Here is a 12996-nt window from a genome sequence, read left to right as displayed (position 1 = left end):
AAACTTCATATCGGTCCAACTACAGCGTCCCGATGAACAATACAATAGACTAGCTGCGAAAGTTGGCAATTGGGCACGGTTGTATAACTGCTATTGAAGATCTCTGCCTATAGCAATACAATGCCTTTTAAATTTTGAACCACCGTTGTTTTTGTGGGGCTTTGAAACTCATACCACAGTTATGAATCTAAGATAAGACATTTCCTAAAGAAACGCCAAAACGTATGCTTCCACTAGCACACCATTCGTTTGCCTCGATATGAGTCGATTTGATCCATAATACGGACCCATTTTTGACTGTAGCTGCTAGGAGTAGAAGCGAACGCTTTGCCTGTTTTTTTGTTCGAAATTAAACTCGAATTTCGCGAAATTCCGTTTTATTCCGTTTGTTTTCAATTTTCCGTGGAAATATTTTAACAATTTGGCGAAACGAAACGAAATATCAAAATATAAATTTCGCCTGTGCGAGTTCCGTGGAATTCCGCGGAATTTCGTTTCGAAGCGTATTTGACGGAATCATTCGATATTTCGCATACCCTTAGTGCTGGGTGAAGCTTCAAATAAATTCTTGGGTGGCAACTCAGCACAAACAATATTAGAATAGTTTAGAGTCGTGTCGTCAAACAAAATTGTACATTACTGAGCCATCTCCAAGGGTGGCAAAGTATTTATCAAATCTGTCAAAGCAGAATTGCAGTATCTTGGTCCGAGCGTTGACAGGCCACTGCCGACTCAATTATAACATGGCAAATATTCAGTGTACTGACACATTTGTGTGCGTTAGTTGTGACTCCGATTATGGAACTTCGTATCACCTGATATGTAACTGTCCAGTTTTCGCGCAAATGCGATTCTAATTACTCGGTAAACACTTTTTAAGTGAAACTGAATTCAGAAGCCTGAATCTTCAGGACATTCTGTTATTCTTAACCCGCTGTGGTAATAAGCTATAGGCTCTCTTTACGCTCATGCGTTTTGCAGTGCCCTTTACAGGGCGCTGTTCGAACCCATTGTGGTATGGAGCTACATGCTCTCATTTCGCTTATGCGATCTTCCCTCTTCAAGGGACCCCACTACTATTTCCTCCCATCTTTCCCCCTTTTTTCCTCTCCCATCGGGTAGATGATGAAATAGGCTCAAATATGGTGATGGCACAAACCTCCCAACTGGTGGGGAACGTGCCTTTGGAGCCGGCCTTCTGATACCTGATGTTACAAAATATGTATATTTAGTCAGAATGTTCAGCTGTTCAATGTTTTGTATTCTTTTTTTATTACATTTCCCTTTAAAATGAAATCATTTTCTAAATTCAGGTTTAGCTTTCATTCTCGATCCAGTTCTAACACCTGCACCACTCAACCCGATAATGTCTCTGCCCAGCACAGAAGTGAACAAACCAACAGACTAACAGGCAACTTCGAGTGCTCTGTAAACAAACATTGGAAGATTTTGATCTCGTTCAGAGACACCCATAAAAAGATCCCGGTGCTTCACCTAATTTATTGACACTATCCGTTCGTTTCCATGGTAGGACCTCACACAGCTGTCCCCTCTCCGGTTGAAGATGAAAAATCTTCGGATTGTTCAAACAACTAACGACACGTCGTCCCTTGCTCCGTTTACGATTGAGAATGTGGCTTTTCGCCTTGGAGGTAGAACTAGGGCAAGGATTTCTGTTTGTTTGCCCATTTTTTCCTTTGAAATTAATGATTGTGTGGTTGGAAGTATCAATATTTTATCTTCGGAATCATTGTTACGACTTCTACGAACTTGGAATCGAGTCGACCCTCTTCTATCTGTTCTTGTTCTTTTCAATGATGACTCCGATAATTGGAAAGATATTCAACCGAATGATAAATTTTCTCATACTCCAGTTAAAGCGAGAGCCCACTGAAGAAGCTAATCAATCACAGCTAATTCCCTTTAATGAAACCGACCGATTCCGTGAGTGAAATCGATCAATCAAAGAATTAGCATCCATTGACAATTCAACAGCTGAAGCAGAAAAAAATAATTTCGCAAGGGCAAAGTCCCTTGGGAAGGATCACAAACCTAAACTGCATCGCTGAAAACGACCATCGTCGCAACATATGGAGAAAACGCTCCGTTCTTGTAACCCAAATGCAATCAAAACATCGTCAAATGGCTTCCTGAAAATCGTTCAACCGAATCGAAGGAAGCAAATGGGAAAAGGAATGCTACATCGCCGACCAGAAAAATCAATTTCACAACTGCTGCTGTTCACGGCAGTCAGTATTGCGCGCTCTCAACGCACAGTGGCCCCACTCCACACAAAAGTTAGTCGAAAGTGCAAATCTTGGGCTCTGAATCCTCTGCAGAGCTTTCTTCCTGGTATTACAACTGCTAGTCCATTTTAGTACAGCATACAACATGGTTGGCCTGAAAATTTGTTCGAAGATCAAAAGCTTGTTCTTAAGACAAACGCCCATTAACAAGTGGATAAAGACATTTTATATATTTGTTAGTTTAGCTTGAATGCCCTCAATGTGATATTTAAAAGTTACATTTTTATCTACCATAACCCTAGATACTTTTAATCTGACCAATTTATTAGAACCACTCTCATCATCTACTCATAGGATTCAAATAAAGAGCATTTGATTTATCTTAGAATATAATAAGTTGTGTTTCGGAAGCATTATGAGAAATCTTCCATTTTTGCAAGTATGAAGAAAAAATATCCAAACGTTTTTGCAATTTACTACAGACGAAGGGCTTCGGGTTTCGTTTTTTGGCAGATAGGCCTGTGTCATCCGCGAATAAACATTATTGACATCCCTGAGGTAATTCAAGCGGGTCAGCACTAGCTCTTACAGAAAGTCTTTCAAATTTGGAGCTCTGATAATTTACCTTTAGTTTACGATTTGTCAGAAAATTAAGAATTATACTAGCAATGTATTTTGAAAAGAGAGGTTTTTCAATTTGACAGTCAAGCCTTCAACACTGTCAACACTGTCGAATGAGTTTTCTATGTAAATGTTTGGAAGAGTAAACCAGAAGAATAGCCTTCAGATGGGTTAGAGCGATTCAAATTTGTTACACGTTAAAGTTGAGGTGTGGTCGGTATGCAAACTATTTATTGGCAAAAATTGAATTTTTGCTGATGTGGACCATCATTCTGATCAAAATAACCGTTTCAAAAAGTTCACTGATGTAGGAAAGCAAGCCGATTGGACGATAGTTGGAAATTTCTGCTGGTTTTTTGTCCAGTTTTGGAATTGGTACAACCTTGGCATTTTTCCATTTGTCAGGAAAATATACCAATTGAAAAAAAATATCAACTAAGAATAATAAGCTACTCAGGAAGTTTCTTGCTAAGGTTGTGAAATTTTTTATCCTCGCCAGGGGCTTTCATATTTTTGATTGTTTTAATAATGGTTCTCACTTCTTCCAAATCAGTCTCCCAGGAATTTTCGAAAACGTTCTCTTGACTGAGAATGTTTTCGGAATCCTGAGTAACTTGGTTTTATATTGGACTAGTAAGTCCTAAATTAAAATTGTGCGCGCTTTAAAACTGCACAGCTAGTTCAAGAGCTTTTTCGCAATTAGTTAGTAATCATTTGTTTTCTCTTTCCAATGTCGGATTTGGCTTCTGGAGGTTTTTTTGATTTTAGATAATTTTCAAAAGGGCTTAGAGCCGGGGTTCAATCAAGAGGTTTAATTTTGTTTTTTTTTTCTTAATTGGATGAAACTTATTTAATTTTTTACTTGGGCCACTGTGCATCGGCAACACTTTCCGTTGAACGACCGACCGATCGTCGATGGTGTTGGCCCAAACGAAGAACCCAGCAGGAGGTCAGCATTGTTTAGTTAAACGGGAGATAAGCACCCGATTCTGTTCGTTTCAGTTTTTATGAATGCTATTTGTCGTCCTGGGGGATTTTTTTTCTGCTGTGTTCTAGCAAAACACACAGTTTGTACAGCGACAGGGATGGACCGAAATGGAACGGAATTCTCACCTCAAGTAGCGGGAAAACGTGAGCCAAACCATATTGTCTCGTTGTGGAATCTTGAGAAGGTGTCTGGTAGGTTGTGCAAAGGTCATGAAATGGGGTGATTTTTTGGGACCGGAATATGCTGCTATTCAAATTGACTTAAAACATGGACAACTTGAATTTACGTGAAACTATGCGTGTATCCTCCCTTTTTGAATGTTTCAATTTTAAGCTTGTTTTAACGCTATAAATGACATCTACCATTCAATGAGAAAAATTCAGAGAGTGACAAAACTGAAAATGTCTGCTAGGTAACGGATTCTGTCAACAGTTTGTACTATTCCGTGATAGAAAAAATCCTCTAATTTATTTTCGAGCGTTACTTAGCCAACAGGTTTTACGCTTTAAGGGCCTGATATAAATTTAGCATGATATAAGAAAAATCCTCCACTCCTGAATCGCTCCACGAATTACTTATTACTTATGAATTACTTCATTAAATGATCTAGAGATTCTTTCAGGTATTTACAGTACTCTACAGCATGAGGCGTGTGGTTGTAGGAAGTGTATAAAAAACTATTATGTAAATTGTTTTAGACTCCTTCAGAATGTTCGTTCCTATCATGAGTTTCTTCAGGAATTCCTTCTGAAATGTATAGCCAAATTTGTTCAGTAATTTTACTCTGTGCTCTTTTACAATATAAGTTGTCTTATACTACAATAAATATTTTTTTAAAGAACTTCCAATTCGAAGGAATTTTTGGTTCTATTTTATTATGGTTTATTGAGAGGTTTTTGCCCTTTACTTCATCGTTTGGACGAGAATGCTAACACACCTTACTTTACCGTTAAAGTATCAATATTGAGTTTAAAATTAAATTTCAACTTAACAAAAGCTTTTTTTTAACTTATTTTTTGGGAACCTTCCAGAGCTTAAAAAGGGGACATATATACAATATTAATTAACATGTATGTGTTCCAAGTTGTTGTCGTTAGTCCTCAAATCCCCAATAAAATGTTGATTAAATCAAAAATAAAATCCTTGGGTATTACTTCTTTCTCGGGCGTAATATAATTCTGATGCAGTGATAAAATCAATGATACGGCATAGTTGACTATTTTCCTTGAATATAAGTTATTGACATCCAATCACTTTGAATTTTCGTTTCTTTAGTTCAGGGTTTCTCCACCGCTGATCCACATATCCGTAGCTAGCTGTGACGACTTCTCAGGGGGTCCTCAAACCCATTATAAATAAGAGTCGTTTTTATCCATTGATGCATGAATGCGAGAAATCTCTCACTTCCTTTGCTCTGCAAGTGATCATTAACTGTCACGCTACTGTGAGAAAAAAAAACCGTATACGACGGTGACCTAAAACAGCTTACATTAAAAAAAAATATCATAACTTTACAAATAATTGTCCAAATGCTGAAACTTTCTCACTAACGAAAACATTGTGGTCAAACGCTTATAGAAAAATAACACACATGGTTCTAACGAGGAAGACGGTCTGTGAACGGCTGAGCAAATTTGGCCAACTTCAGAAAAAACAGTGCTACAATGATTCTGTGCTCATAGCTCAGCCATCAGACAAAAATATTATAATTTTATTTCACCGTTGGAAACATTCAAGATCAGCATTGCAAACAGAGTCGTAGCAAGGCAAATGGAGAATGGGGGCTCCCTTAAAGAATACTTACCAAACTATGAACAAATATTTCGGTGCCGCTATGCAATCAATTTTTGATTTGATTCGATACTTCTAGTGTAGATCTTTAATAGAAAAATACTAAACATGGCCGTAGCTAGGAAAAACAGAAGTAAGAGGCTTCCATTAAAAAAAAGACCAACATTTACAAAACATCATACATTCACAATGAACAAACCGATTTTTGATTTCATTTTACCTTTTGAATGCTTAAAGTTGACAGAGAATAGTCAGAGAAAAATAATATTGAACATAGTCGTAGTAAGATATAAGGTATTTAAGGGTAGGCCCTATTTTTTGGCCTCATTTTTTTTCTCCATAAAACTGATTGTAGAAGTCATGTCGTTGAATTTCAATAGAGTCATATATTTTTGAAAACACTCAAAATTTATTTTACTTTAAAACAAGGTAACAACCTTTTTTCTCCTGTTTTAGCTCAAAATTCAATGCAATTACGTATAGTTGTTTCAACTTCAAATCAATTGTGGATGTCAAGTGAAGCTGATTAAATAAGAAAACAGATTCTAAAATATAGTTTTTTGAATGCTTGTGAAAAAATGGTGCAAAAATATCGAAAAACAAAAAAGTTATCGCTGTTTGAGTTTTTTTTGTTGTAAAAAAATGAAGCTGCCGGAAGAGAAATAAAAATAGAAATATTTTTATTTGCTTTTTCGTTGCAAATTAGCCTAGTTTTTATCATGAGAATAGACAACGGCCTACTTTTGCTACCATGAGAAACAGTGCTGATATGCGCTACTTTTCAGCACTAATATCAGTGTCGAAAAGTAGCACTTTTCAGTACAGTTTTGGGAATTATCAGAATGACGTTGGATTGCATCCATAAGTCATTTATTCAATTGTTCTGAATTTCTCAATGCCTTACTCAACTAGATTCTGATCCTACATTCGTTTGACGAACCTAATTGAGCAAAATTCGAATCGTAGATTCGGAAGTGGAATCAGAAGTTAGTTGACTGTGAGAGATCTGAATTGAAATAGGACGAATAGGAGGTAATGGAACATGTTCGTTCACTACAAAAAAGGCGGGAGCTTTATGGGGCGTTTCGCGTATTCGTATTTATAGGCAATTCAGGCACATGAATGACTAACAATATCCAAAAAATCTGAAGGCCATTCTACTGGTCTTGCTCTTCTAGACATAGAAAAAGCATTCGACAGTGTTTGGCATGAAGGTTTGATTGTAAAATTAAAAAACTTTAATTTTCCAACATACATTGTTAGAATAATTCAAAGTTATCTGTCAAATCGTACACTTCAGGTTAATTATCAGAACTCCAGATCTGAAAGACTTCCTGTAAGAGCTGGTGTTCCTCAAGGCACCATTTTGGGACCAATATTATACAATATTTTCACATCTGACTTACCTGAGCTACCTCAGGGATGTCAAAAATCTTTGTTTGCGGATGACACAGGCCTCTCCGCCAAAGGTCGAAGCCTGCGTGTCATCTGTAGTCGATTGCAAAAAAGTTTGGATATTTTTTCTTCATACTTGCAAAAATGGAAGATTTCTCCTAATACTTCCAAAACTCAACTAATAACATTCCAACATAAACCAAAAGCTCTTTATTTGAAACCTTCAAGTAGACATGTTGTCACGATGAGAGGGATTCCAATAAATTGGTCAGATGAAGTTAAGTATCTAGGGCTCATGCTAGATAAGAATTTAACTTTCAAAAATCACATTGAGGGCATTCAAGCCAAATGTAATAAATTTGTAAAATGTCTCTATCCCCTTATTAATAGAAAATCAAAACTATGTCTTAAAAACAAGCTTTTGATATTCAAACAAATTTTCAGGCCAGCCATGTTGTATGCTGTACCAATATGGGCTAGCTGTTGTAATACCAGGAAGAAAGCTCTGCAGAGAATTCAAAATAAAATTTTGAAAATGATTCTGAAGCTTCCTCCCTGGTTTAGTACCAATGAGTTACATAGAATATCCGATGTTGAAACATTGGAACAAATGTCAAATAAAATAATAAATAATTTCAGGCAAAAATCGTTACAATCTTTTATTGCCACGATTAATGCGTTATATGTTTAGGTTAAGTTAGGTTAAGTATATTTAAAGCGTTTTTTTCTCTTATAAGCAGGTGAAATCAACTCAATGAAATGTTATATGTTGTTAACAAAATGTTAATAAAATCTTAAATTTGTTTTACCAAATTAGGATGAAAGTGTTGTCTAATAACATAGAACACCTAGATATAAGAATTGAATGTAATGTTTGGAATGATACTAATAAAGAAATTAAAAAAAAAATGACTAACAATACGGTCAAAATTTGTGTACGGCGTCTCACCTGATTTGTCTTTAAAAATAGAATGAGCAATGAAAGTGTGAAAATTTATGACAGTCATCCCACATCCTACCTGATTGAAAAATACTGAGTGGTTACTACCTGAGACGGGACTCGCGGAGACGGTCTTCTTTTTCTGCGATTGCTGGGTTTTTCTTATTCCACTCAGTGTTTATGTCAATCTTGCGTAAGCCGTTCAAATTTTCACATGACCATCTCAGCAAAACTTTATTGCGCTTGCATCACACCGAAGCATAAATGGCATTTTGAGTGAAATTTCGTGCCAGCAAACGTAGCAGATATTATAAATAACTAGTCTTGTGTCTAGAATCATCAGCATCTATGGAAAATCTGCTCCGCTGACTGAGGTTTTAAATAGTAGTTTATTTTGAATACAATACTTTTCACTTTTTCAGCCATAAAAACGATGAACTGCATTTGACGTTTCGTGACAGCGGGATTTGGGCTGCATATTCTCATCGCGAGTCTTTCTCAGGTTACTACCTGAGACGAGACTCGCGGAGACGGTCTTCTTTTTCTGCGATTGCAGAGATTTTTTCTTATTCCACTCAGTATTTACACCAATCTTGCGCAATCCGTTCAAGCTCTCACATGACCACCTCAGCACTATTGCGTTTGCATCACACCACAGCGTAAACGGCATTTTGAGTGAAACTTCATGCCTGAATACGTAGTAGACATTATAAATAACTAATCTTGTGTTTTGATTTATCAGCATCCTAGGAAAAACTGGTCCGATGACTGAGGTTTTTTAATAATAGTTTATTTTGAATACAATACTTTTCACTTTTTCAGCCGTAAAAACGACGGGCTGCATTTGACGTTTCCTGACAGCTGAATCTGGGCTGCATATGACTTTGATATTTTTCCTCTTCGCTAGTCTCTCTCGGGTTACTACGCACGAATGTCCATGTGGATTTTCTTGAAATATGTTTATTCTCCAATAAATAATCCAACTTAAACGGCATTTTTCGTAATTTCAAAAATATGTTGTATGTCGTTGCAAAATTAGATTTTTTCAGCAAGCCTCGTTGGATAAATGTAAAAAATAAAAATAAATATAAATAAAAATATGATAAAAATATCATCATTTTGCGACTTGTTGCATAAATAACTATTATTGGTTTGGTAAACATTCCAAATGGGAGCCCCCATTCTCCATTTTCTATGCTACGACTCTGTTTGATATATTTCACTGCAATGCTCTGCCCATAACTGCATAACAGTCACATTCGACATTTTTGACAAATTGGAGTTAATACCATGGAGAGTTATCAAATGATAAATACTTTCGATCAACTTACTAAAATTTGTGAGATTGTTCTAGAAAATTCGAAAAAAATACCAAGTTGTTTTGTCACATTGGCAATTGTAACCGCATAACAGTCACATTGAGATTATACATGAGCCTCATAATGTAGTAGCAACGAAATTTCTATCAGAATTATTTTCTGACTATTCGCCCAATATGCAATATGAGTTGTACAAAATTTCAGCCTCAAATAAGCTCTTTTGAATTCCTAATGATTTTTTGAAATTTTAATTTCCTCCCATACTGCAGTGAAATGCAAACTTGGTATCCCATTTACTCAATGCCTACTTTTGTCGAATGTTACAAATATGCAGTTATGGGCAGGCTGCTGGTCTTGAATGTTTCCAACGGTGAATATAAATTATAATATTTTTGTCTGATGGCTGAGATATGAGCGCTGAACTTTTGTAACGCTCTTTTTTTTAGGAAGACATATCTCCACACCCCCTTTAAGACTCTTTGTTCCTTGCTACGGCTATGTAGAATATTTTTATTTACTAGTTGAGAAGTCAAGCTTTATGACTGTGAAAGAAGGTTTCAAATCGAATGACTAGTTTTGAAGTAATGGTTTTTCAAAATCTTTGTAACGCTTATTTTTAGCACAGTTTCCTGACAGTTAATAAGCGAGACTTGAAGCTTATATTGAGCTGTTCGGTAGTTCAATCCGCATGGTTTTCAAAATTGTTAAACTCATTACGCGTGGTACAGGTGGATAAAATATGGGTGAAATTATGAAAAAAAAATCCACCTGCTCGGCTGGGAATCGAACCCAGGACTCTTGTATGCGAGACGAGCGCTTTACCAACTAAGCAACCGAGCCACTTAGAACTTAGAAGGCTACAAGTTTCGAATTTAAATGCCCACATATCACGCAGACCTTTTTCATAAACCATATCCATCCATCTCATATATGTTAAACGCGCGCAGAACAAGTGCGATTTATTTAGTGTTATTAGTGTTGTAATGAAAGTTGAAAAACTAATTTCTCGAGCAAAAAAGCTTTAGGTCAGATGAAGAAATACATATAAATAAATGATATAATTTTTTAAAATGCTGTCAACTAAATAATATTGTTTTCTTACAAAAGTGATCATAAAAGTATTGGAAATACAGAAATTTGATCCTTTGATTTAAGGATTTTTGTGTTCATATGTTCTATAAGTCGATGGTCCCTTGAGTATCGAGTTATGGAGAATCAACTGTATTGCCATAATATTATATGAAATATTCACTAGTTTTTCTCAAGTAAATTCTACCCAGTTTCAACTTTGCGGAAAACCGCATTTTTTTGGACGTCAGGATAAATGGATTATAAAATAACAAATACGGCTGCTTTGAAAAGCATAGATTGTTGCCACCATAGGAGGATTCACATGAGAAATGTTTATATAATTTTGAATAGAATATGAAACCGAACACAAAAGATTGGCCATTTTAACATAAATTTAGGATGAAATTTATCATGACAGGCGTCGCTTAAGCATAAGGAAGCCAAAATTTTGCTGAAAACAAGAAAAAAGCATTCAATGATTTTGACTTCGTGGTTTTTGTTTCACATAGTAACATTATAAGCCTGTTGATTTTTCTTCCAGAACTTTAAATAAAAATAAAAATATTTGGTAAATTTGACTGTAACCCGATTCTGTTTTTGCACGGATTTTTTCACATAACCGTGCATAAAAAGTTTCCATTCATTTTTTTCCGCCAAAACCTTAGTTTTGCATGAAACGTCGAGAAATGATGTTACTTTTTTTGCACCGTTTTTGAAATTTTGAACTGAAATTTTTTTGCACGGTGCGCATCTACGGTGCAAAAACAGACACCCGATTCTGTTTTTGCACCGTAGATGCGCACCGTGCAAAAAAATTTCAGTTCAAAATTTCAAAAACGGTGCAAAAAAAGTAACATCATTTCTCGACGGTTGATGAAGTGTGCTGATAAAAATGAAGTTTAATCATTAAAAACTAATATTTCTCCGCAAAGCATGAAATAACATGACGCTTCAAAAACCAAACACTGTCCTCGATTTATTTTATATTCCTAATCCAATTGCAAACAGCATGGATATCAATTATTCAAATAAAAAATATCGCGAGTAAATTTATCTGAGTTAGTTTTATCTAGAATTGAAGCTTCCAAAGCATGACATGACTTTCAATGCATATATAGTACGTTACAAACGACCACCATTCGCTGGAAATTATATGACATTTTTCATTTAAATATTCCAAAAAATCTCGTTGTGAAATCGAGTGTTTGGAATATAACCTCTTTTTTTCGACCTATAGAGTTCTCGTTTGTATCAGCTCAAATAACCTCACCAAGCTTTAAGTGCGTAGAGTAAGGTGGGGCAAAAGTTCGACCTTAGTGGTATAATCAAAGTTTCCAGGAAAATAATAGCAGATGAAATAAAACAAATACCATACAGCGAACCTTCAACATATTGGTTATAACTTTGCTGAACAAACTTGTGTCAAAATATTTACCCATTTTTAGTTATAACAGTTTCAAAATTGATTGTCTTAAACGAACTTTTGCCCCACCGGTGGGGCAAGAGTTCGAATCTAGTGTGGGGCAAAAGTTCGTTGACTAAAACACAAAATATCAATACTTTTATGCCAGGCATACTTTATACCAGCCGTAAACTTATGTTTGCCGAAAAATACACACTAAATTTTCATTAAAAAATGCCCAAGACAGGGTTAATTGTAATGCACCCAAAATATAGCAGTTTTTCACAAAACTAAGTAAAAATGTAAAATTTTGGTGACATTTTTCGCACGATCAGGCAAATTTCGCTAAATTTGAAGATAATATGTAGATTTCAGGAAATTTGAAAAATTTTCCGTGGGTTTATACATGGGTCGAAATTTTGCCCCGCAGATTCGAACTTTTGCCCCGCTATGGGCCAAAAATTGATTCCAACTATTTATGGAAAAACTAATACACGTCAAAGCATCCTTATGATAGGCCTAGAAACGCCCTTACATAAAATATTGAAAAATATTTTATCTTAATTTGGTTCCATGCATCGAAAGTTTGACCAAATATTGCAATATTTACGTCGAAAAACAACAAATAGCCATAACTTTTCCAAATCACAATCGATTTTTATGATATTTGGAGTGAAAGTCTCTTACTTGAATAGCATTCGAACCACCATGACATTTCTATGTTTTGATATTAGTTGAGCTAGAAATCTTAAAAAGAAACTCTTGCCCCACTCGAACTTTTGCCCCACTATACTCTACTACATATTCAACATAATTAGAACACTCAACTTTACCCCATTAAAATCTACCACCCATTTGGAAACAGCTTGCAATCAACGTGACCCCTGCTGAGTTGAGTGCATTTAATTACTCCACCCATCATCCTCGTTGATTTCATCGTCAGAGCATTCAACTCAAAGTAACGTACATACCTTCTGATGATGCAAGCAAGAAGTCTTCTTCGAATAATGAGGTCATTCCTGACAACCGATAAAACGAGGACTCGGATGAAATATGTCCGTGTCAGCGCACAGTACGTCATCATTCAGGAAAGAAAAAGCGATGAAATAAATTTCATTTTTTCATCTGGGTCACCTCTTAACCTTGTAGATACCCAAACAACACAAATGAGGCAAGGTTGCGGCGCACTGTATCGGGTCAGATCCCAAAGGGTGTGGATTCCT

At 35.8% G+C, this 12996-nt stretch overlaps 1 non-coding gene across 1 annotated transcript; it reads right to left on the bottom strand.

Moving 5' to 3' along the window:
* Window positions 1-10068: 10068 nt before the first annotated feature.
* Trnaa-cgc lies at window positions 10069-10140 on the bottom strand. Its single transcript has one exon. It is a non-coding gene; the product is annotated as a tRNA-Ala (tRNA).
* Between the last annotated feature and the right edge of the window lie 2856 nt (window positions 10141-12996).

This window comes from Aedes aegypti, chromosome 3 (genome assembly GCF_002204515.2).
Source record: "Aedes aegypti strain LVP_AGWG chromosome 3, AaegL5.0 Primary Assembly, whole genome shotgun sequence".
Lineage (NCBI taxonomy): Eukaryota > Metazoa > Arthropoda > Insecta > Diptera > Culicidae > Aedes > Aedes aegypti.
The sequence above is the reverse complement of the archived record's forward strand: the minus strand, read 5'-3'. Positions and strand labels throughout refer to the sequence as shown.